This window comes from Haliotis asinina, chromosome 7 (genome assembly GCF_037392515.1).
Source record: "Haliotis asinina isolate JCU_RB_2024 chromosome 7, JCU_Hal_asi_v2, whole genome shotgun sequence".
Lineage (NCBI taxonomy): Eukaryota > Metazoa > Mollusca > Gastropoda > Lepetellida > Haliotidae > Haliotis > Haliotis asinina.
In genome coordinates, this window is record NC_090286.1 from 66,565,914 (window position 1) to 66,592,877 (window position 26,964).

The following is a 26,964-nucleotide window of genomic DNA, read 5'->3' on the forward strand; positions in this document are numbered from 1 at the left end:
AGGAAATATATTTTCTAGTTTCTGTTAATTTTACTTGAAACCGGTTTTTTCTTGGTTTATTGTTAGTAGTATTAGAAGACTTTTCTTCGGAAACTGTGTGAAGTTCCTCCAAGGTTCGAGCGGCAGCATAGATACAACAATTTACTTCATGTAATGAACAGTCCACAGGAAGTTTTAAAGAGATAATTTCATTAAGTAAATCAATTTCATTTTTGGGAAAAGACATGTTAAGTTGTTTAATTGGCCTCCGTTTCTCTAAAGGTAAATCACAAATTTCCTCATAAATAGAAGTAAACAAAATATAAACAGGATTTTCGGTAAGGTCTGCAACTGAAGAAGAGGAAGAGTGAGGGTCCAAAATTTCGGGGCCAACTGGCTCTTTCTCGGAAGAGTTTCCACCAGGATTATTATTATGTTTTACAGATTAAAAAATTAAAATGCAGCAGAGAGGGTTCGGGTGATCCTGGCACAGTCAGGCTGGTCAAGCTCATCATCAGCTCAGGGCCCTCGCCCCCTCTACACGCAGCCCAGACAGCGAATGGGACTTCTCCCAGGAAACACTGCCTAGTCGAACCCACCAAGAACTTTTCGGAGAATATGAAGGCTCCCCAACACTGCAGCCTTCTGCATTACCCAGATTGTCAGAAGGGCTGTGCTCCCGGTGGAGAACCCGGGCACTCTCCTGATCTGCGCCAAGAGATCAGGAGGTACCAAACCAAGGGCACCGAGAACAATGGGGAGCCTGACGACAGTGTACTTGGGATGCAAGCGAGACATTTCAAAGGCGAGGTCCGCATATTTATCATGCTTTTCCTGAATCTTGCCAATCACATTGCTGTCAAAAGGGACAGAAAATTCAATGATATAAATAATTTCATTGGCTTTATCAAAAAGGACAAGATCAGGTTTGTTGGCTGGAATTCGTCTCAGGCTGTATATTGGCCTATTCCAGAGAAGTTTGTAGCTGTCATTTTCCAGGACGCCCTGGACATGTTCAGGGTCGTACCATGGATGGACCTCGGAGTCAAAGCCACAGGCATGGCGGAGACGATAATAAAAGCAGCGAGCCATGCCATCATGTCTTTTAAGATATGCTGTTTGTGCCAAGGAAGGGCATCCACTGACAAGGTGTTGGACAGTCTCTGTAAATTGATTGCAAAGACGATTATTATTATTATTATTATTATTATTATTAGTCACCGGAGGTTCTAAAGCCACGTGGTCTACCACATGGTCGACAAGCTGCTGCTCGGCTAACATTCCTGCCTTCGGTCAAACTACTCATTGCTAAGTCATTGATGTTGGGGTGCCTCGTGATATATCGGCAGATTGGCAGTAGGTCCAGGAACCATGACGGAACTGTCCTTGTACTGCTCGAGTGTCACACGAGAACGCTCTACCTCTGCCACTGACCCAGAATTTTTTCACATGAACATTATCGCCGCTGGCACTGCAAATGCAATCTCCCGTTAGGGCCATTAACATTCACATATCCAAATTTCTCCAAATTGCCTTTTGTCGTTTAGACATGGGATTCCCTGATGAACGTAATTTCAGGCACAGCTCTATCCAGGAAATATATTTTCTAGTTTCTGTTAATTTGACTTGAAACCGGTTTTTCCTTGGTTTGTTGTTCTTAGTAGTAGAAGATTTTTCTTTGGAAACTGTGTGAAGTTCCTCCAAAGTTCGAGCGGCAGCATAGACGCAGGAATTTATTTCATGTAATGAACAGTCCGCAGAAAGTTTTAGAGAGATAATTTCATTTAGTAAATCAATTTCATTTTTGGGAAAAGACACGTTTAGTTGTTTAATTGGCCTCCGTTTCTCTAAAGGTAAATCACAAATTTCCTCATAAATAGAAGTAAACAAAATGTACACAGGATTTTCGGTAAGGTCTGCAACTGAAGAAGAGGAAGAGTGAGGGTCCAAAATTGCGGGGCCAATTGGCTCTTTCTCGGAAGAGTTTCCACCAGGAAGAGGAAAGAGGTTGACACGGACGTCCATAAGAAGTTTGGGGTCAGCTGCCACTTGAGCATTTTGCTCTTGCAAAGGTTCCTGACGGGCACCAGTTGTGGGTTGAACTGGCTCACGGGGCATGAGATGTTTTAGCCGCTGGAGTTGATCTCGGAGATTTTGCTCCGTCAGGTAAGCATACATGGGCATGGCATTGTCCCAATGCAGCTTAAGCGACTTGCCATTGATGCGTGGATTATCAGGCCACCCTGTCGCTTTCGCACACTCTAGTAGTGTGGACTTTAGATGGTTTGACCAAGATATTCTTGGTCGGGTTCTGTGCCTTCCCCTGGGGCAAGTCCCATCTCCAGTATGGTTTGTGTTACTACCGGAGGAAGGCTGACTGGGCTGCGGAAATGAAAGATGGAGTTTTCCTTGTCTGTCTGTAACCCAGTAAAATACCAGCTTCGGGGGGTCAGCTCTAACTGGGTGATGTACGTTCAGTTCAGGGAATAAAATTCCCCTATCTAGGCCCACCACGAAGAGGCGTACATCATCAGGCCCTTATTATTATTATTATTTTTTACAGATTAAAAATTGAAATGCAGCAGAGAGGGTTCGGGTGATCCTGGCACAGTCAGGCTGGTCAAGCTCATCATCAGCTCAGGGCCCTCGCCCCCTCTACACGCAGCCCAGACAGCGAATGGGACTTCTCCCAGGAAACACTGCCTAGTCGAACCCACCAAGAACTTTTCGGAGAATATGAAGGCTCCCCAACACTGCAGCCTTCTGCATTACCCAGATTGTCAGAAGGGCTGTGCTCCCGGTGGAGAACCCGGGCACTCTCCTCATCTGCGCCAAGAGATCAGGAGGTACCAAACCAAGGGCACCGAGAACAATGGGGAGCCTGACGACAGTGTACTTGGGATGCAAGCGAGACATTTCAAAGGCGAGGTCCGCATATTTATCATGCTTTTCCTGAATCTTGCCAATCACATTGCTGTCAAAAGGGACAGGAAATTCAATGATATAAATAATTTCATTGGCTTTATCAAAAAGGACAAGATCAGGTTTGTTGGCTGGAATTCGTCTCAGGCTGTATATTGGCCTATTCCAGAGAAGTTTGTAGCTGTCATTTTCCAGGACGCCCTGGACATGTTCAGGGTCGTACCATGGATGGACCTCGGAGTCAAAGCCACAGGCATGGCGGAGACGATAATAAAAGCAGCGAGCCATGCCATCATGTCTTTTAAGATATGCTGTTTGTGCCAAGGAAGGGCATCCACTGACAAGGTGTTGGACAGTCTCTGTAAATTGATTGCAAAGACGATTATTATTATTATTATTATTATTATTAGTCACCGGAGGTTCTAAAGCCACGTGGTCTACCACATGGTCGACAAGCTGCTGCTCGGCTAACATTCCTGCCTTCGGTCAAACTACTCATTGCTAAGTCATTGATGTTGGGGTGCCTCGTGATATATCGGCAGATTGGCAGTAGGTCCAGGAACCATGACGGAACTGTCCTTGTACTGCTCGAGTGTCACACGAGAACGCTCTACCTCTGCCACTGACCCAGAATTTTTTCACATGAACATTATCGCCGCTGGCACTGCAAATGCAATCTCCCGTTAGGGCCATTAACATTCACATATCCTGTCCTTTGTTACGAGGGTGTATTTTCTGTAAATTGTATTATTAATTAAGCAACATGTATTATGTGGGTCACAAAGTTTTGAGTGATTGTTATTATGGGTCACATTTCGTATCATAAACGTTCACTGGTATTAGTATTTTATCGGCAGGCCATTAAGGTAGTTCTATAGAGTTACCTCCCTTTGATAATGCTATGAGGTAAACACGAGTCTGGCCTACAGAATTCTACGTTGATAGCGATGGTTGTATGTGCTCGAACATTCACGAGTGGGGGAGTTTATATATAAAAGCTGGTTGTCGTGCTGACGACGCGGACACACATAGAGATTAACTGGAGTATATCAACCTGCCTATCAACGCTTGACCTACATAACCGCTGCCTGACCGCTCGCTGCCTTACATTCTGCATAAGCGTTTCTCACTCTCTCATCAAGACTTCGGTTAGTTGACATTATATTTGTGACCCATTACCTTGGAACTGTATCTTGCCTTTACTTCTGCTTTATACAATATCATTGAAATATTCAGGCTTCTCAGTATTACATATTTTGTTGGTTCTGTGGGGATTTCTTACACCTTTTGTCACGGCAATGTTTAACCGTAACACCTTGTCAAAGTTATGAAAATGTTATAAATATGGGACGTCAGTTCAAAGAATACCCAGTCTTTACTGTACTCAGAAACAAATTACATTTGGTGTAAATGGCTGTGGAAAGAAGGATCACTGAAAATCCAGGTCACAACAGGTGTTCGCGAAACGCGTGACCTCGTCCTAAAGGCAGTACCCGCCGTTTGTGGGTTAACTTTTTAAGCCAAACCTTAAACCACCCTATTCTCTCAGGGTATATCAGGAGACCTTACTGGTAGTACCCGCCTTTGGTGGGCCGGCGTTTTAAGCCAAATCTTAACCCATCCCATTATCCTTGTATCAGAAATGCATTAAGAAATCTAACGCACTTCATGAGGAGTGACACATATTTGACACATCACAGTCGAAATATGACCGAAAGAGTGTGGCAGTCATATATAATCATATGGCTGTCAAATGTGTACAGTGTAATTATTGGTAGTATTACTATTAGTACTAGTAATTAGTTTTAGTATTAGTATTAATTATTGGTTTTAGTGTTAGTTGCTGGTATCAGTACTAGCTATTAGTTTATAATGTATATAGTATTATAATTGGTATAAGTAGTAGTTAATAGTATTAGTATCAGCTATTGATATTAGTATCAGTTATATATATTAGTATTAATATAAGTATTTGATATTAGTTTGTAATATCGGTGAAAAGGATTTTAATTAAGAGATGATATTATCAAATATTTTAATTTAGCTGTGCTTGGGTCAGTCACCACCCTACCAGCTTCTTTTGCTAAAACCAGGGCAAATGTTCTGGTTGAGTGGATCATCCTACTGTTTTCAGCTTGAATGCTTTTTTAACCCTAATTTGCACCTCAGTCACCAGACAGACAAGTCACAGACATTTGTGAACATGTTAGAAATATTCTCCGCAAGTATGTGGACACGTGATGTTTGGCCGCTTGTACAGATCGCGGGATCCCATTGACGTGCCATATTATCGTGATATACAAATATACCTGTGATCACTGATTGTGTTGTTTATTTCCTTCCATCCGTTTGAAATATGTTTCATGTTATTGTTATGAGTAGTATAAGTAATACGAGCACAAGACCAGGTCAAACTAAGAAGTAATTAATATCAAATAACATAGATCTAGACCCCCTTTCAGACAGCAGACTGCTGTGAGACTGGCCTATTGACTAGACTACTCCAAATGTCTAAATGCCGGCTGAATTAGAAAGATTAGAAAGAATAAAAAAGAGTAAAACGGTCCGTTTGTCGCCACAGTCCCTCAAGTTAATTATGAATTAAGAAAGATGGTGGTTGTGGGTTCTCCCAAGGGGGGCTGCGTCGGTGCCTTCTGTCGCCATGAGAGTGCCCCGCTTACAAGAACCATAAAACCTGTAGGGCACTATGAGTTTTGGCAACCCCAATGCAATGGAAAAAAGAGTCGAACGTTTCGGGATTTTTTACAACGCACCCATTGCATGCAGACAAAAAAGTATACATCGCTTGTAGTTCGAGGTGCATACATTTTCTACTCCATGTGGAAGGGGCCCCTGGACTTTGCATCGTCCTGTTTGTGTATGGGCTGCACGAACTGTGAATCATCTTGTTTGGCTGGTGTGCAGTGCTCCCAGGTCTTGAGGGAGACCTTCCAGAGAATAACAGCAGCTAGCGAAAGGTAGGCCCACTTTTGGGATGTTTCTAGCATCTGCAGCACCTTCTGGATATCCAGACGGGTCTCTTCTTGTTCCTCTTCTATATTCTCCTCGACCCGTTGGAGTTCTTCCTTGTCCAGCCTCGGCAAGATGTGGCAGCCAGCAATGTATTCGTGGTTTGCTCCACACGAGCCGACATCGACGCAGTTTGCTCCACACAAGCATCGAACCTCCCCAAACGGTTGTAGAAGTCCTGGATGCTGGGCGCAGTAGGCGGTGGTTCTGCAGCTGGCAATATGCTGTCGGCAGACGTCTCGCTAGCGGGCAAGATGGCCGAGGGCAGTGCATCTGTGGACTCTGGATTTTGAGCTTTCTCTCCAGTAGATAGTTCCTGGCCATATTCCTTATCTCGTACAGCTTCGTGGATCCAATACCGAAGCGTTTTTTTTTACTTCGCTTGGAGCGACCACATCGCGAAGGGAGCGTATTTCTTGGATGTCTTCCGAAGACAAGTCTCTTTTGGGTGGCATAGTTTTCTGGGTATATCCTATACTTACAAAAACAAATGTCTATATAGAAATCCCAATACTATACCAGGAATCCCAATACTATGCCAGTTCTATACCAGGAATCCCAATACTACACCAATACTATACCACCACCACCTGTCTATGAGATGGAAACTACCTTGTTGTAGATTTTTGTTTGCATGGTATAGCCATTCCAGGTTCCAACCCAAGTACGGACGTGGTTGCCTACACTCCTTGTATTGTCCAGGATGGTGGTCCGTCGTAGTCCATGGCAGTTGCACGATCTCTTTGGTTTTGAAGGTCATGTATCCTTTGGAGGTATCCCACGAGAAACTTTCTATCTAGGGTGCCAGACAAATCCCTTGTATAGTCGATAGAATACAGATCATAGCCATGTGCCAACAGAATTCGTTCGAATTTGGAAATATTGGCTTGTATTTGCACCATGGGTATTTCTGAGACATCCACTTTTGCTACAAATATTACGAATTTTGGGTGGTCCATGTGTAGAGATTTCCATTGTGTCTTTGCTGCACAGTTGGTTTCTTTCTCAATCCTTCGTACAGTGTTCTGTATTGCAGAGGGCGCATCTATGGCATATTGTAGTGTATGTACGATTTTGGTTCGCATATAGCCCTCCTCTAGCTCGAATGATTCCCATACTGCATTCTCTATATTGGAAACTACAATAGATGCTGTTCCTTTTTCTCCAATGGTGCAATACACGGCTCCTTTTCTATAGTATTTTCGCCGAAGATAGCCAAATACTTATATATCGTCCACAAACGTGGGTAGGCCTTCCAGTGGTTGGAGGTTTATTTTGCCTAGATTGCTGATCTACATGGGCAATGTCTGGTAGAAGATTGCTTCCCATGGTATTTTCCAGTAGGAGGTGGTATGCCACCGCGTTTTCGACTTGCAAGCCAATATTTCTTAAAGTTGCTTCGGTTGCCATATTTCTAGAAATATAGATAGGTTGCTGTATACCTACTTGGGCACCAATATCTAATTGGAAAATCTCGAAACAAATTGGGTTGCTGAAACTCATAGTGCCCTACAGGTTTAAGGCTCTTGTAACCCAGTTATCGATCGATTTCCCATTTAGACATTTGGAGTAGTCTAGTTAATAGGCCAATCTCACAGCAGTGCACAATGAATGATCTTACTCACTACTTCTTACTCACTACTAGTACTACACTACTCACTACTCACTACTCACTACTCACTACTCACTACTTCGGTGATTTTTTGCACATGACGTTCATACACATGATACTGAAAATGGAAGAACGGCCTCTGAATGTTAAGACAAACCCACTAATATCAATCTACACCCAACTATACGGAGCAAGCAGATGCACGCCCACCTATACCAACACCAAACTAATCAATCTACACCCAACTATACGGAGCAAGCAGATGCACGCCCACCTATACCAAACTAATCAATCTACACCCAACTATACGGAGCAAGCAGATGCACGCCCACCTACACCAAACTAATCAATCTACACCCAACTATACGGAGCAAGCAGATGCACGCCCACCTACACCAAACTAATCAATCTACTCCCAACTATACGGAGGAAGCAGATGCACCCCGACCAACACCAAACTAATCAATCTACACCCAACTATACGGAGCAAGCAGATGCACGCCCACCTATACCAAACTAATCAATCTACACCCAACTATACGGAGCAAGCAGATGCACGCCCACCAACACCAAACTAATCAATCTACACCCAACTATACGGAGCAAGCAGATGCACGCCCACCTACACCAAACTAATCAATCTACACCCAACTATACGGAGCAAGCAGATGCACGCCCACCTATACCAAACTAATCAATCTACACCCAACTATACGGAGCAAGCAGATGCACGCCCACCTACACCAAACTAATCAATCTACACCCAACTATACGGAGCAAGCAGATGCACGCCCACCTACACCAAACTAATCAATCTACACCCAACTATACGGAGCAAGCAGATGCACGCCCACCTATACCAAACTAATCAATCTACACCCAACTATACGGAGCAAGCTGATGCACGCCCACCTATACCAAACTAATCAATCTACACCCAACTATACGGAGCAAGCAGATGCACGCCCACCTATACCAAACTAATCAATCTACACCCAACTATACGGAGCAAGCAGATGCACGCCCACCTACACCAAACTAATCAATCTACACCCAACTATACGGAGCAAGCAGATGCACGCCCACCTACACCAAACTAATCAATCTACTCCCAACTATACGGAGCAAGCAGATGGACGCCCGCCTACACCAAACTAATCAATCTACACCCAACTATACGGAGCAAGCAGATGCACGCCCACCTACACCAAACTAATCAATCTACTCCCAACTATACGGAGCAAGCAGATGCACGCCCACCTACACCAAACTAATTAATCTACATCCAACTATACGGAGGAAGCAGATGCACCCCGACCAACACCAAACTAATCAATCTACTCCCAACTATACGGAGCAAGCAGATGCACGCCCACCTATACCAAACTAATCAATCTACACCCAACTATACGGAGCAAGAAGATGCACGCCCACCAACACCAAACTAATCAATCTACACCCAACTACACGGAGCAAGCAGATGCACGCCCACCTACACCAAACTAATCAATCTACTCCCAACTATACGGAGCAAGCAGATGCACGCCCACCTACACCAAACTAATCAATCTACACCCAACTATACGGAGCAAGCAGATGCACCCCGACCAACACCAAACTAATCAATCTACACCCAACTATACGGAGCAAGCAGATGCACGCCCACCTATACCAAACTAATCAATCTACACCCAGCTATACGGAGCAAGCAGATGCACGCCCACCAACACCAAACTAATCAATCTACACCCAACTATACGGAGCAAGCAGATGCACGCCCACCTACACCAAACTAATCAATCTACACCCAACTATACGGAGCAAGCAGATGCACGCCCACCTATACCAAACTAATCAATCTACACCCAACTATACGGAGCAAGCTGATGCACGCCCACCTACACCAAACTAATCAATCTACACCCAACTATACGGAGCAAGCAGATGCACGCCCACCTAAACCAAACTAATCAATCTACACCCAACTATACGGAGCAAGCAGATGCACGCCCACCTATACCAAACTAATCAATCTACACCCAACTATACGGAGCAAGCAGATGCACGCCCACCTATACCAAACTAATCAATCTACACCCAACTATACGGAGCAAGCAGATGCACGCCCACCAACACCAAACTAATCAATCTACACCCAACTGTATGGAGCAAGCAGATGCACGCCCACCTACACCAACACCAAACTAATCAATCTACGCCCAACTATACGGAGCAAGCAGATGCACGCCCACCTACACCAAACTAATCAATCTACACCCAACTATACGGAGCAAGCAGATGCACGCCCACCTATACCAAACTAATCAATCTACACCCAACTATACGGAGCAAGCAGATGCACGCCCACCTATACCAAACTAATCAATCTACACCCAACTATACGGAGGAAGCAGATGCACGCCCACCAACACCAAACTAATCAATCTACACCCAACTGTATGGAGCAAGCAGATGCACGCCCACCTACACCAACACCAAACTAATCAATCTACACTCAACTATACGGAGGAAGCAGATGCACGCCCACCTACACGAAACTAATCAATCTACACCCAACTATACGGAGCAAGCAGATGCACGCCCACCTACACCAACACCAAACTAATCAATCTACACCCAACTATACGGAGGAAGCAGATGCACGCCCACCTACACCAAACTAATCAATCTACACCCAACTATACGGAGCAAGCAGATGCACGCCCACCTACACCAACACCAAACTAATCAATCTACACCCAACTATACGGAGCAAGCAGATGCACGCCCACCTACACCAAACTAATCAATCTACACCCAACTATACGGAGCAAGGAGATGGACGCCCGCCTACACCAAACTAATCAATCTACATCCAAATATACGGAGCAAGCAGATGCACGCCCACCTACACCAAACTAATCAATCTACACCAAACTATACGGAGCAAGCAGATGCACGCCCACCTACACCAAACAAATTAATCTACATCCAACTATACGGAGGAAGCAGATGCACCCCGACCAACACCAAACTAATCAATCTACACCCAACTATACGGAGCAAGCAGATGCACGCCCACCAACACCAAACTAATCAATCTACACGCAACTGAATGCAGCAAGCAGATGCACGCCCACCTACACCAACACCAAACTAATCAATCTACACCCAACTATACGGAGCAAGCAGATGCACGCCCACCTACACGAAACTAATCAATCTACACCCAACTATACGGAGCAAGCAGATGCACGCCCACCTACACCAACACCAAACTAATCAATCTACACCCAACTATACGGAGCAAGCAGATGCACGCCCACCTACACCAAACTAATCAATCTACACCCAACTATACGGAGCAAGCAGATGCACGCCCACCTATACCAAACTAATCAATCTACACCCAACTATACGGAGCAAGCAGATGCACACCCACCTACACCAAACTAATCAATCTACACCCAACTATACGGAGCAAGCAGATGCACGCCCACCTACACCAAACTAATCAATCTACACCCAACTATACGGAGCAAGCAGATGCACGCCCACCTATACCAAACTAATCAATCTACACCCAACTACACGGAGCAAGCAGATGCACGCCCACCTATACCAAACTAATCAATCTACACCCAACTATACGGAGCAAGCAGATGCACGCCCACCTATACCAAACTAATCAATCTACACCCAACTATACGGAACAAGCAGATGCACGCCCACCTACACCAAACTAATCAATCTACACCCAACTATACGGAGCAAGCAGATGGACGCCCGCCTACACCAAACTAATCAATCTACACTCAACTATACGGAGCAAGCAGATGCACGCCCACCTGCACCAAACTAGTCAATCTACTCCCAACTATACGGAGCAAGCAGATGCACGCCCACCTACACCAAACTAATTAATCTACTCCCAACTATACGGAGCAAGCAGATGCACGCCCACCTACACCAAACTAATTAATCTACATCCAACTATACGGAGGAAGCAGATGCACCCCGACCAACACCAAACTAATCAATCTACACCCAACTATACGGAGCAAGCAGATGCACGCCCACCTACACCAAACTAATCAATCTACACCCAACTATACGGAGCAAGCAGATGCACGCCCACCAACACCAAACTAATCAATCTACACCCAACTATACGGAGCAAGCAGATGGACGCCCGCCTACACCAAACTAATCAATCTACATCCAAATATACGGAGCAAGCAGATGCACGCCCACCTACACCAAACTAATCAATCTACACGCAACTGAATGCAGCAAGCAGATGCACGCCCACCTACACCAACACCAAACTAATCAATCTACACCCAACTATACGGAGGAAGCAGATGCACGCCCACCTACACGAAACTAATCAATCTACACCCAACTATACGGAGCAAGCAGATGCACGCCCACCTACACCAACACCAAACTAATCAATCTACACCCAACTATACGGAGCAAGCAGATGCACGCCCACCTACACCAAACTAATCAATCTACACCCAACTATACGGAGCAAGCAGATGCACGCCCACCTATACCAAACTAATCAATCTACACCCAACTATACGGAGCAAGCAGATGCACGCCCACCTACACCAAACTAATCAATCTACACCCAACTATACGGAGCAAGCAGATGCACGCCCACCTACACCAAACTAATCAATCTACACCCAACTACACGGAGCAAGCAGATGCACGCCCACCTACACCAAACTAATCAATCTACACCCAACTATACGGAGCAAGGTGATGCACGCCCACCTACACCAAACTAATCAATCTACACCCAACTATACGGAGCAAGGAGATGGACGCCCGCCTACACCAAACTAATCAATCTACATCCAAATATACGGAGCAAGCAGATGCACGCCCACCTACACCAAACTAATCAATCTACACCCAACTATACGGAGCAAGCAGATGCACGCCCACCTACACCAAACAAATTAATCTACATCCAACTATACGGAGGAAGCAGTTGCACCCCGACCAACACCAAACTAATCAATCTACACCCAACTATACGGAGCAAGCAGATGCACGCCCACCAACACCAAACTAATCAATCTACACGCAACTGAATGCAGCAAGCAGATGCACGCCCACCTACACCAACACCAAACTAATCAATCTACACCCAACTATACGGAGGAAGCAGATGCACGCCCACCTACACGAAACTAATCAATCTACACCCAACTATACGGAGCAAGCAGATGCACGCCCACCTACACCAACACCAAACTAATCAATCTACACCCAACTATACGGAGCAAGCAGATGCACGCCCACCTACACCAAACTAATCAATCTACACCCAACTATACGGAGCAAGCAGATGCACGCCCACCTATACCAAACTAATCAATCTACACCCAACTATACGGAGCAAGCTGATGCACGCCCACCTACACCAAACTAATCAATCTACACCCAACTATACGGAGCAAGGAGATGGACGCCCACCTACACCAAACTAATCAATCTACATCCAAATATACGGAGCAAGCAGATGCACGCCCACCTACACCAAACTAATCAATCTACACCCAACTATACGGAGCAAGCAGATGCACGCCCACCTACACCAAACAAATTAATCTACATCCAACTATACGGAGGAAGCAGATGCACCCCGACCAACACCAAACTAATCAATCTACACCCAACTATACGGAGCAAGCAGATGCACGCCCACCAACACCAAACTAATCAATCTACACGCAACTGAATGCAGCAAGCAGATGCACGCCCACCTACACCAACACCAAACTAATCAATCTACACCCAACTATACGGAGGAAGCAGATGCACGCCCACCTACACGAAACTAATCAATCTACACCCAACTATACGGAGCAAGCAGATGCACGCCCACCTACACCAACACCAAACTAATCAATCTACACCCAACTATACGGAGCAAGCAGATGCACGCCCACCTACACCAAACTAATCAATCTACACCCAACTATACGGAGCAAGCAGATGCACGCCCACCTATACCAAACTAATCAATCTACACCCAACTATACGGAGCAAGCAGATGCACGCCCACCTATACCAAACTAATCAATCTACACCCAACTATACGGAGCAAGCAGATGCACGCCCACCTACACCAAACTAATCAATCTACACCCAACTATACGGAGCAAGCAGATGCACGCCCACCTACACCAAACTAATCAATCTACACCCAACTATACGGAGCAAGCAGATGCACGCCCACCTATACCAAACTAATCAATCTACACCCAACTATACGGAGCAAGCAGATGCACGCCCACCTATACCAAACTAATCAATCTACACCCAACTATACGGAGCAAGCAGATGCACGCCCACCTACACGAAACTAATCAATCTACACCCAACTATACGGAGCAAGCAGATGCACGCCCACCTACACCAAACTAATCAATCTACTCCCAACTATACGGAGCAAGCAGATGGACGCCCGCCTACACCAAACTAATCAATCTACACCCAACTATACGGAACAAGCAGATGCACGCCCACATACACCAAACTAATCAATCTACTCCCAACTGTACGGAGCAAGCAGATGCACGCCCACCTACACCAAACTAATTAATCTACATCCAACTATACGGAGGAAGCAGATGCACCCCGACCAACACGAAACTAATCAATCTACACCCAACTATACGGAGCAAGCAGATGCACGCCCACCTACGCCAAACTAATCAATCTACACCCAACTATACGGAGCAAGCAGATGCACGCCCACCAACACCAAACTAATCAATCTGCACCCAACTATACGGAGCAAGCAGATGCACGCCCACCTACACCAAACTAATCAATCTACTCCCAACTATACGGAGCAAGCAGATGCACGCCCACCTATACCAAACTAATCAATCTACACCCAACTCTACGGAGCAAGCAGATGCACCCCGACCAACACCAAACTAATCAATCTACACCCAACTATACGGAGCAAGCAGATGCACGCCCACCTATACCAAACTAATCAATCTACACCCAACTATACGGAGCAAGCAGATGCACGCCCACCAACACCAAACTAATCAATCTACACCCAACTATACGGAGCAAGCAGATGCACGCCCACCTACACCAAACTAATCAATCTACACCCAACTATACGGAGCAAGCAGATGCACGCCCACCTATACCAAACTAATCAATCTACACCCAACTATACGGAGCAAGCAGATGCACGCCCACCAACACCAAACTAATCAATCTACACCCAACTGTATGCAGCAAGCAGATGCACGCCCACCTACACCAACACCAAACTAATCAATCTACACCCAACTATACGGAGGAAGCAGATGCACGCCCACCTACACCAAACTAATCAATCTACACCCAACTATACGGAGCAAGCAGATGCACGCCCACCTACACCAACACCAAACTAATCAATCTACACCCAACTATACGGAGGAAGCAGATGCACGCCCACCTACACCAAACTAATCAATCTACACCCAACTATACGGAGCAAGCAGATGCACGCCCACCTACACCTACACCAAACTAATCAATCTACACCCAACTATACGGAGCAAGCAGATGCACGCCCACCTACACCAAACTAATCAATCTACACCCAACTATACGGAGCAAGGAGATGGACGCCCGCCTACACCAAACTAATCAATCTATATCCAAATATACGGAGCAAGCAGATGCACGCCCACCTACACCAAACTAATCAATCTACACCCAGCTATACGGAGCAAGCAGATGCACGCCCACCTACACCAAACAAATTAATCTACATCCAACTATACGGAGGAAGCAGATGCACCCCGACCAACACCAAACTAATCAATCTACACCCAACTATACGGAGCAAGCAGATGCACGCCCACCAACACCAAACTAATCAATCTACACGCAACTGAATGCAGCAAGCAGATGCACGCCCACCTACACCAACACCAAACTAATCAATCTACACCCAACTATACGGAGGAAGCAGATGCACGCCCACCTACACGAAACTAATCAATCTACACCCAACTATACGGAGCAAGCAGATGCACGCCCACCTACACCAACACCAAACTAATCAATCTACACCCAACTATACGGAGCAAGCAGATGCACGCCCACCTACACCAAACTAATCAATCTACACCCAACTATGCGGAGCAAGCAGATGGACGCCCGCCTACACCAAACTAATCAATCTACATCCAACTATACGCAGCAAGCAGATGGACGCCCACCTACACCAAACTAATCAATCTACACCCAACTATACGGAGCAAGCAGATACACCCCCACCTAAACCAAACTAATCAGTCTACACCCAACTATACGCAGCAAGCAGATGCACGCACGCCTACACCAAACTAATCAATCTACACCCAGCTATACGCAGCAAGCAGATGCACGCCCACCAACACGCCCACCTACACCAACACCAAACTAATCAATCTACACCCAACTATACGGAGCAAGCAGATGCACGCCCACCAACACGCCCACCAACACCAAACCAATCAATCTACACCCAACTACACGGGACTCAAGCAAAAGAGAAAGTACTAGAATTTGTACTTCACTAAGAAAGTGTAATCCCAAATATGACATATGTTACATGATACATGGTATTTTGCATGAAACAACACAAATAAGACAATTTCTTTAAATATATGTGCTTTATACATTTCATAAAATGTGTAGCTCATTTTCGTTAATATTATCAGATTTACTTGTAAGGCTGAGGTTATCATTATCCTCCAATTTTAGGTCCAATGTACTGAATATTGTACATCACAGGAACTAAAGCACATGTGGCAGGTATGACTACGTGTTATCTTCTAACACTTGTGTAAAGGTTTAAAATATGGTGTGCTACACTAATGTGTCTATTTCTTATGTAAATAATATTCAACCTCGCAAGACCTTTTTCAAAGAATGAAAATCGACCCCTATATCCACGTATGATATGAAGTTGAACAAGGCTAAGTGTAGATACTGAAATTAGTTTCAGGGAAAGAAACGATACGCAAAATATACATTATAATACTGAAAGTGCAGGGCGATTGTGTTTCCTTGTTCAACCGACCTTCACCCCAAAGAAATTGCTTAATGTGCACAACAATGTTGACGTGTGACATCACTACTGATGACCTATTTCTTACAAAAACGGCTTCGCTGACAAGGGTACACAGCGATTTGCGAGGACTCTTCCCTTGATTACGGGATCGCTTGTACATAAATGTGAGATGTAAGTAATCAGAATGATTCTGACTAGCTGTGTATTGTTATATGTTTTTATCGTTTTCATTGATGTCAAGAAACAGGGCATTTCCCGCAGCATTCAAAACTGAAATATATTTGTGTGCGTGATGCATTAAAGTGAGGGTTGAAGAGGAAGGATATGTATGTCCCCTTGGCACCCATCTGGGATGGTCGTGATCTGAAGTTGTTTTGCAGTCGTTTGACCTTTTTAGCAGTTGACTCACTGAAATAATTTGACAAAATCAATAACTCTATCGAACTCCTTTCATAGGGAATATCACGTTTTACATCCAATGTGACACGGCAGAGCCAAACACCGTATGAAGCTGTCGTGGATCTGTTCGAGTGGCGAAGGTTTCAATGACATATTCTCAAACTCGCTCCAACGTCCATCCTCTCGAGTTCAACTCGCCGTAGGCCATATGACTTTGACATATTTTTAGATACCTTTATTCAATAAGTTGCCCAGCGGTGGACATTGAAACTGCGATATCCTGCCTTTCACATCGCAGGCTCATTGCCCCCATTGCGGCACAGTATGCTTCTTTGGATCGGGAATTGATCTCAAAGAACAAGATTAAGGATTTTAGACAAGATAAACACGGTGTTTCCTGAAACTGTGTAACATGTCGGTCGCTATATGAGGCTTATTTTTTCTTCGTCACTTCCTTCTTTGTTGAGATCTGGAAGACTTCTGTCACATTACGAGGCTTTCATGTTACCACCGGCATTCGGAAGCTAACAAGTATTCGTTGTCCAACGTCTTAAACCTGAACAGCGCAGCCTCAGTGAATTGATTCACGCTCACGTTCATCCAACTGAGCCACCTCCACTTCAAGCGACTGATCCACGCCCTCCTTCAGCTGACTGATCCAAGTTCATCTACACTCAATTCATCCCCACCTGCCTACATCTGCCAAACCCCTTCAATGCCCAACTACACCTGCTGTACTTATCCACACCTGCCTACATCTGCCTAGCCCTTTCCATGCCTAACTACCACGGCCGTAATGATCCACACCTGCCCACATCTACCACGGCCTTTATATGCCTCACTGCACCTGCCGTACTGATCCACACATGCCTAGATCCACCAGGCCTTTTCTGAGCCTAACTACGCTCGCTGTACTGATCCACACCTGCCTACATCTACTTAACCCTTTCTATTCCTAACTATATCCTCCGCACTGATCCACACGGGCATCCACCTACATCTAACGGACCCTATATATTCCCTTACCATCTACCAAACCCTTTCTATACCCAACTACACCTGCCGTAATGATCCACACCTGCTTACATCTATCAACCCTATCTATTCCCTTACCACATGTACCGTACTGATCCTCACTTGCCTACATCTACCACACCCTTTCTACCCCTAAGTACGGCAGCCTTACTGACCCACACCTGGGCACATCTACTAAGCCCTTTCTATCCTTATCTGCACCTGTCATAATGATCCACACTCTTCTATGCCTAACTACAACAACAATACTGATACACACCTGCGTACATCTCCCAAACATTTCCTATTCCTAACTAAATGGGCGTACTGATCCATACAAGCACCTGCCTACATGTACCAAGTCCGTTCTATGGCTAACTACACCTACCGTACTGATCCATACAGGCACCTACCTACATGTACCAAGTCCTTTCTATGGCTAACTACATCTACCGTACTGATCCATACAGACACCTGCCTACATGTAGCAAGTCCTTTCTATGGCTAACTACACCTACCCTACTGGTCCATACAGGCACCTGCCTACATGTACCAAGTCCGTTCTATGGCTAACTACATCTACCGCACTGATCCATACAGGCACCTGCCTACATGTACCAAGTCCTTTCTATGGCTAACTACATCTACCGTACTGATCCATACAGGCACCTGCCTATATGTACCAAGTCCTTTCTATGGCTAACTACACCTACCCTACTGGTCCATACAGGCACCCGCCTACATGTAGCAAGTCCTTTCTATGGCTAACTACATCTACCGCACTGATCCATACAGGCACCTGCCTACATGTACCAAGTCCTTTCTATGCCTAACTACGGCAGCCGTACTGATCCACACCTGGGCATATCTACTAAATCCTTTCTATCCATAACTACACCTGACGTACTGATTCACGGCTGGTGACCACTTACAAACCCATGCTTACTTTTCCTGTATGTTAAAATGTTGAAAGCCACCAACAGAGAGCAGGTAGGTTATATACTTCCACGTGGATCTGTGGTACGATGTAGGGGCTCACGGAGGGAGGTGTATATCTGGCAAACCTCTATAGCACCCAGCAGTGGTTCACTTCCCATCCTAAATGTACGGTTTGCATGACGGCTGATCTCCCCCTCGAGTCACACCAATCTACTGCTGATATGAAAGCGGTCCATTATTTGCCAATCATTAGGCGATATGAAAGATGGCGGGGAATCAACATGGCATAATTGGATTTCGGCAACGTTAGGGCAAGATAAGAAGATACTTACACACACAGCGTAGTTCCGGTAATCACGTGACGCCCTCAAGCTGAGAGATAAAGGTAGTGAAGAACTTGCCCTGTCCAAATTATAGCCGACTTTCAGCTGAGGCCCAGTCCGGGGTTCTGCGGGATTTAAACGCCAGACAATGACAATGCTCCAAATCCCGACTCGAATAGAAATCACTCAACGTATTAACGGGACAACGCTATCGACAAAGACGAATTACTGTAAAGGTTAGGCGACTTGGGAAATATATATCCCTCATTTAAACACAGAAATAGATGGAAAAAATAAAGTACATACAAATAGTCACAACTTACATTAACAACGGAAAGAACCCAATGTTGCTAATCTTTTAAAATCTGGTGACCGTTGATATCAACATGTACAGGAGATGTTTACTTTCGGATATAATCGTGACTTTCCGTGACAGGTTAATGCAATGCCTTAGCTCAGCTTCCGCTGGACGACTGAAACGGCCACTGAAGTACCGGTCCTAATGCTGTTCTCTTATGTCGGGCTTTACAACGCTTCATGTGTATGTTTCAAGTAAGCCTTGCTTCAACCCCGCTGACCCTGTAAACTGTATATTCTACAGTTTTTTAGTCAAACGTGCAAGAATATATGCCTGGGAAATTTCTAGGATCTTAATTAAGAATAACTTCATTCCAGTGAATTTGAACATACAAAGATAACTCGCATAAATATTTGTGCAGTAATCTACGCTCTGTAAACTATACATTGTGTGTCGCCTGTACCTGAAGCACATGGCTGAAAGAGCTGCTTTCAGTCTGACATGGTCGACGATAAGGCTGTCTCAAATACCTGACGTGCATTCTTCCATATAAATATGCCGAGAAGCAAAATTAAATAACTACTTCATGTGACACGTGTAGATATTTACGTTTTAGTTCTGATGGTTATAAGATGGTAATGCTAATATCTCTATCCGCTCTAGTCGTAGCAGCCAATAACATGAGACTATTCGTTCACGCATAGTAATCAACTGTGGACGTGACTGTGAGGTTCTATCGTTCATGCAGTAACATACTGTGGGCGTGACTGTGAGGTTCTATCGTTCATGCAGTAACATACTGTGGGCGTGACTGTGTGACGTTCCATCGTTCACGCAGTAACATACTGTGGACGTGACAGTGACGTTCTATCGTTCATGCAGTAACATACTGTGGGCGTGACTGTGTGACGTTCTATCGTTCATGCAGTAACATACTGTGGGCGTGACTTTGTGACGTTCTGTCGTTCATGCAGTAACATACTGTGGACGTGACAGTGAGGTTCTATCGTTCATGCAGTAACATACTGTGGGCGTGACTGTGTGACGTTCTATCGTTCATGCAGTAACATACTGTGGACGTGACAGTGAGGTTTTATCGTTCACGCAGTAACATACTGTGGACGTGACTTTGAGGTTCTATCGTTCATGCAGTAACATACTGTGGACATGACTGTGACGTTCTATCGTTCATGCAGTAACATACTGTGGACGTGACAGTGAGGTTTTATCGTTCAGCAGTAACATACTGTGGACGTGACTTTGATGTTCTGTCGTTCACGCAGTAACATACTGTGGACGTGACTATGTGATGTTCTGTCGTTCATGCAGTAACATACCTTGGACGTTCTGTCGTTCACACAGAGTAATATAATGTAGGTGTGACTATGTGACGTTCTGTCATTCATGCAGTAACATACTGTGGGCGTGACTGTGTGACGTTCTGTCGTTCATGCAGTAACATACTGTGGGCGTGACTGTGTGACGTTCTGTCGTTCATGCAGTAACATACTGTGCACGTGACAACGAGGCTCTATCTTTCATGCAGTAACATACTGTGGACGTGACTATGTGAAGTTCAGTCGTTCATGCAGTAGCATACTGTGGATGTGACAGTGAGGTTCTGTCGTTCATGCAGTAACATACTGTGGGCATGACAGTGAGGTTTCATCGTTCATGCAGTAACATACTGTGGACGTGACTGTGATGTTCTGTCGTTCACGCAGTAACATACTGTGGACGTGACTGTATGACGTTCTGTCGTTCACGCAGTAACATACTGTGGACGTTCTGTCGTTCACACATAGTAATATAATGTGGGTGTGACTATGTGACGTTCTGTCATTCATGCAGTAGTATACTGTGGGCGTGACTGTGTGACGTTCTGTCATTCATGCAGTAGTATACTGTGGGCATGACTGTGTGACGTTCTGTCGTTCATGCAGTAATATACTGTGGGCGTGACTGTGTGACGTTCTGTCATTCATGCAGTAACATACTGTGGGCGTGACTGTGTGACGTTCTGTCGTTCATGCAGTAACATACTGTGGACGTGACTATGTGATGTTCTGTCGTTCATGCAGTAACATACTGTGGACGTGACTATGTGATGTTCTGTCGTTCATGCAGTAACATACTGTGGACGTGACTATGTGACGTTCTGTCGTTCATGCAGTAACTTACTCTGGACGTGACTGTGTGACGTTCTGTCCTTCACGCATAGTACTATATTGTGGGCGTGACTATGTGACGTTCTGTAGTTCATGCAGTAACATACTGTGGGCGTGACTATGTGACATTCTGTTGTTCATGGAGTAACATACCGTGGACGTGACTATGTGACGTTCTGTCGTTTATGCAGTAACATACTGTGGACGTGACTGTGAGACGTTCTGTCGTTCATGCAGTAGCATACTGTGGGTGTGGCTATGTGATGTTCTGTCGTTCATGCCGTAGCATACTGTGGGTGTGGCTATGTGATGTTCTGTCGTTCATGCCGTAGCATACCGTGGGTGTGGCTATGGGATGTTCTGTCGTTTATACAGTGACATACTGTGGACGTGACTGTGAGACGTTCTGTCCTTCATGCAGTAGCATACTGTGGACATGACTGTGAGACGTTCTGTCGTTCATTCAGTAACACACTGTGGACGTGACTATGTGAGGTTTTGTCGTTGATGCAGTAACATACTGTGTACATTACTCTGTGACGTTCTGTCGTTCACTGAGTAATATACTGTGGGTGTGACTATGTGACTTTCTACTGTTGTGGACGTGACTATGTGACGTTCTGTCGTTCATGCAGTAACACACTGTGGGCGTGACTATGTGACTTTCTACCGTTGTGGACGTGACTATGTGACGTTCTGTCGTTCATGCAGTAACATACTGTGGGCGTGACTATGTGATGTTCTGTCGTTGATGCAGTAGCATACTGTGGGTGTGACTATGTGACGTTCTGTTGTTCACGCATGGTAATATACTGTGGGCGTGACTATGTGACGTTCTGTCGTTCATGCATTAATATACTGTAGGTGTGACTATATGACGTTCTGTTGTTGATGCAGTACTATACTGTGGGCGTGACTATGTGACGTTCTGTTGTTCACGCATGGTAGTATATTGTCGGCGTGACTATGTGACGTTCTGTAGTTGATGCAGTACCATACTGTGGGCGTGACTATATGACGTTCTGGTGTTCATGCATGGTAATATACTGTGGGCGTGACTATGTGACGTTCTGTCGTTCATGCATGGTAATATACTGTGGGCGTGACTATATGACGTTCTGTTGTTCACGCATGGTAATATGCTGTGGGCGTGACTATGTGACGTTCTGTCGTTCATGCATAGTAATATACTGTGGGCGTGACTATGTGACGTTCTGTCGTTCATGCATAGTAATATACTGTGGGCGTGACTATATGACGTTCTGTCGTTCATGCATAGTAATATACTGTGGGTGTGACTATATGACGTTCTGTTGTTCACGCATAGTAATATACTGTGGGCGTGACTCTGTGACGTTCTGTCGTTCATGCATAGTAATATACTGTGGGCGTGACTATATGACGTTCTGATGTTCACGCATAGTAATACACTGTGGGCGTGACTATATGACGTTCAGTCGTTCAGTGTGACTATGTGACACTAGAGTTATTTATGCCGTAATACAGTGTGTGTGTGTGTGTGTGTGTGCGTGTGCGTGTGCGTGTGCGTGTGCGTGTGTGTGTGTGTGTGTGTGTGTGTGTGTGTGTGTGTGACAATGTGATAGTCTTGGAATTTGTATACGAAATGAGTTATCTCAACCAATAGTGTTTGTTGCTGTCGGTGGTGTAAGATTGACGCGGAGGCTCGACTCCCCTGGCAACAGCCAGAGGACAAGGTATACATATAATAAGCATCATCAGAAGATGACATATCCCCCGGGACCAACATATTTGAAAGGACAAAATATCTGACAGTTACTTATTGTGTTTTTAGACCATGTCTGAATTGTTTCTATGGAATTTATGAAAAATATAAATGCCATGTATCTGTAATCAAAAAAAGTCACCATTTCAAGACCTGTCTCATATATCTGTCTAGATCTTTTGAAAGATGTGAAATGGTTTTCGAGTTGTCCTCCGGAAAGTCCGCAACGTGTTCATGGAACCGAGAAAATAATAAATCACGAAAAAACCAAGTTTTACTGACAGATATTAAGAAGTTTTTGAGTTCTGCTCCGGAAACGAAACAGTCTGAAATGTTTCCATGGAAACCCACAAAGTAATAAATCATAAAAACCTGTAAGTAGCAAAAGGCACCACTTTAGGTTCCGATTGATGTATCTACCACGTTTTTAAAACAAATATATTTTGTGACTTAGTCCGAAATGCTTCCATAGAAACCGAGAAACTAATAAATCACAAAAACCTATAAATACCAAAAGGCACCACTTTGGGACCTGCCACACATATCTACCAAGTTAAACTGACAGATATTAAGAAGTTCATGATTTCTGCTCCGGAAACGAAACACACCTCTCACGGAGACAAAATTCGAATCGTTTCCATGGAAACCGAGAAACTAGGAAATCACAAAAACCTGTAACTAGCAACAGGCACCACTTTAGGTTCCGATTGATATATCTATCAAGTTTTTCAGAAAAATATTGAACGAAGTCCACCCCACCATTAGACTAGCACCAGAATGTTCCATGGAGAAACAAACAAACAAACAAGCAAACAAAAACTCTGTAAATAGCAAAAGGCACAACTATAGGTTGAGATTAGTATATTTATCAAAATTGGTCTAAAAATCTTGAACGGTTTCTGAGATGCTCTGGAAACAAAATGATTACGGACGGACGGACGGACAGACGAGGCGTCGACTATATCCCCCCGCATTACATGCCGGGGGATAAAAAGGAGGCAGATTAAATCAAGCTTCATTGCCTCATTTTCAATTCACCTATAGGTCGTCCATGTGTAATTTATCGCCTGCTTGAAAGACATGGACACATCAACACTGCCTCAATGGGAGATGGGGCGATAAGAATCGGCAGATGCGGTTTGTCTCAAGCAGTCCTGTGGAGATCTGGCTGGCCATGCACACCATCGTCTTACTGTTGTGATTAACAGATTATAGTGCAGTCAGAGACCGGGTTCCTTACATCCGCGACACTCATTAGTAGATAAACTACGATAGGGCAAGGAATGTAGGGTAAATGTAGTAGCGGTGTACGTGAGCACTGTGTAGAGGTGATGGGAGATGTGGTGGAGGTGTTCGTGAACACCGAGCAGAGATGAGTTGAGATGTGGTGGAGGTGTTTGTGAACACTGTGTAGAGATGAGTTGAGATGTGGTGGAGGTGTTTGTGAACACTGTGTAGAGATGAGTTGAGATGTGGTGGAGGTGTTTGTGAACACTGTGTAGAGATGAGTTGAGATGTGGTGGAGGTGTTTGTGAACACTGTGTAGAGATGAGTTTGAGATGTGGAGGAGGTGTTCGTGAACACTGTGTAGAGATGAGTTGAGACGTGGTGGCGGTGTTCGTGAACACTGTGTAGAGATGATGGGAGATGTGCTGGAGGAGCTCGTAAACACTGTGTAGAGGTCTGAGGAAAGGTACAGATATTCCCCAGACAGTCACACCTGCATCCATAAGAATGACAACGGGTTGTCCGACTTCCCTTTTTGACTGGCCTTGTGTTCTGGGGATTAGGTGCCATACTCTAATAGAGTAAGAGAGTGGGCTGGAGTGCGAGAACGGGACTCAGTCTCACAAATGTACTATAAATGTGTGTGGAAAGTGTAATCCTGAACCAAGTTACCAAGGTATTCTAGCGACTGGTGATCCGTAGTCTTATCCACTCTAACGTGAGTCGAGGATATCGAACTCATACGTTTCCTGTTAGAAGCGTGATAACCATGTCCTCGCTGACGTGAGTCGGAGCTATCAAAGCACACGTTCCCTGTTCGACGTTTGATTGGGCACACACAACACAACATGTTGTTCGGGAGAAACTGCTAATGTAGTTAATGCATCGGGGTATTTCTGCGGCTTCGTCAGATAGCTGAGAAGAGGTGAATTTAATTAAACACAAGCTGTATGTGTTGAGGACCAGGACGTGTTACGAGTCACACAAGATAGGCTCTGTGTATACTCGGAAAGGAGTGAGAACAAATGCTCTTCCACATGCAGTCATGCGATATCCCCTTGTCTGTGACACTAGAAGGCAGTCATGTGATATTCCCTTGTCTGTGACACTAGACGGCAGTCATGTGATATTCCTTTGTATATTCTCTTATGTGTCACAATCTCATGAATGTCACGCTGCTGCTTAATGTCACGGAACCAAGGGCGTCACATTACCCTGACATTGTCACAAGTCGGCGATTAGCTCCATGGAGACGCCATCATCCCTTCTCGGCCATCCAGAGAGGCAGTTTCACCAAATCTTCCTCCCTCTTGCCTTCGGGCCATAGACGTAGAGGACAACCAAGACGACAATTCATTTGTAGAAGACAGGTCCCTGTACACTTCAGAGGATAAGACAAGCGTTCGTGGTCCCAGATTAGGCTAATTACTCAGCTCATTACTAGGTCCTTATCACCCGTTCCTCAAGGCCCTCCCTTCGATCTTGCCTCCCCATGATGGTCAGCAATCACAATACATTAACCCCTACAACGTCACGTGCTACTCATTGAAACTTCCCTCCAAAACCACGCAACATCCGCAACATCTGCAACATCCTTCCTATATGACTTGTTTTTCGCTGACTTGATAAAGTTCGGGTACGTGAGGGATTCATATGTGGGTTCTGACGCTTGGTTTAGTTCTGCCAGATCTTAACATTGGAAGCGTTAAACACGTTAGAAGGAGAGCATATTGCCCATGGAATAAGTAAGTGTGCCTTTCTGGACCCCAATTCCGACACTGTAGGGCCCAAAATACGCGTCAAAGCTGTAAATAACTTGGATTGATTTATAAGATGGTGATTACATCATTTTAACAGCAACAAATGGACCAGTGAAGGGAAGAGGGTTGGTTTGATATAATTTACATCTGGGCGGAATGGTTTCATTGAATGTGGCAGGTATCGTTTTCACAAAGACGCTATAATCTCTGCTGGATAAATTTAGAGTTTGTGTGACGTCTTGAAGGGCCACATATATGGGCACACATTGAGCGGCACTTGGAGGCAATACCAGAAGAACCCGAGCGGCATTATGGGTAATCTTTCTTACTGGTTCTAGTGGGTCAAATTATGTCACCATCGATCATCTTGCAAAGAGTGGGGGCAGGTCATTACCCACAGGATGAGGGTAGGTCATCATACACAGGATGAAGGTAGGTCATCATGGACA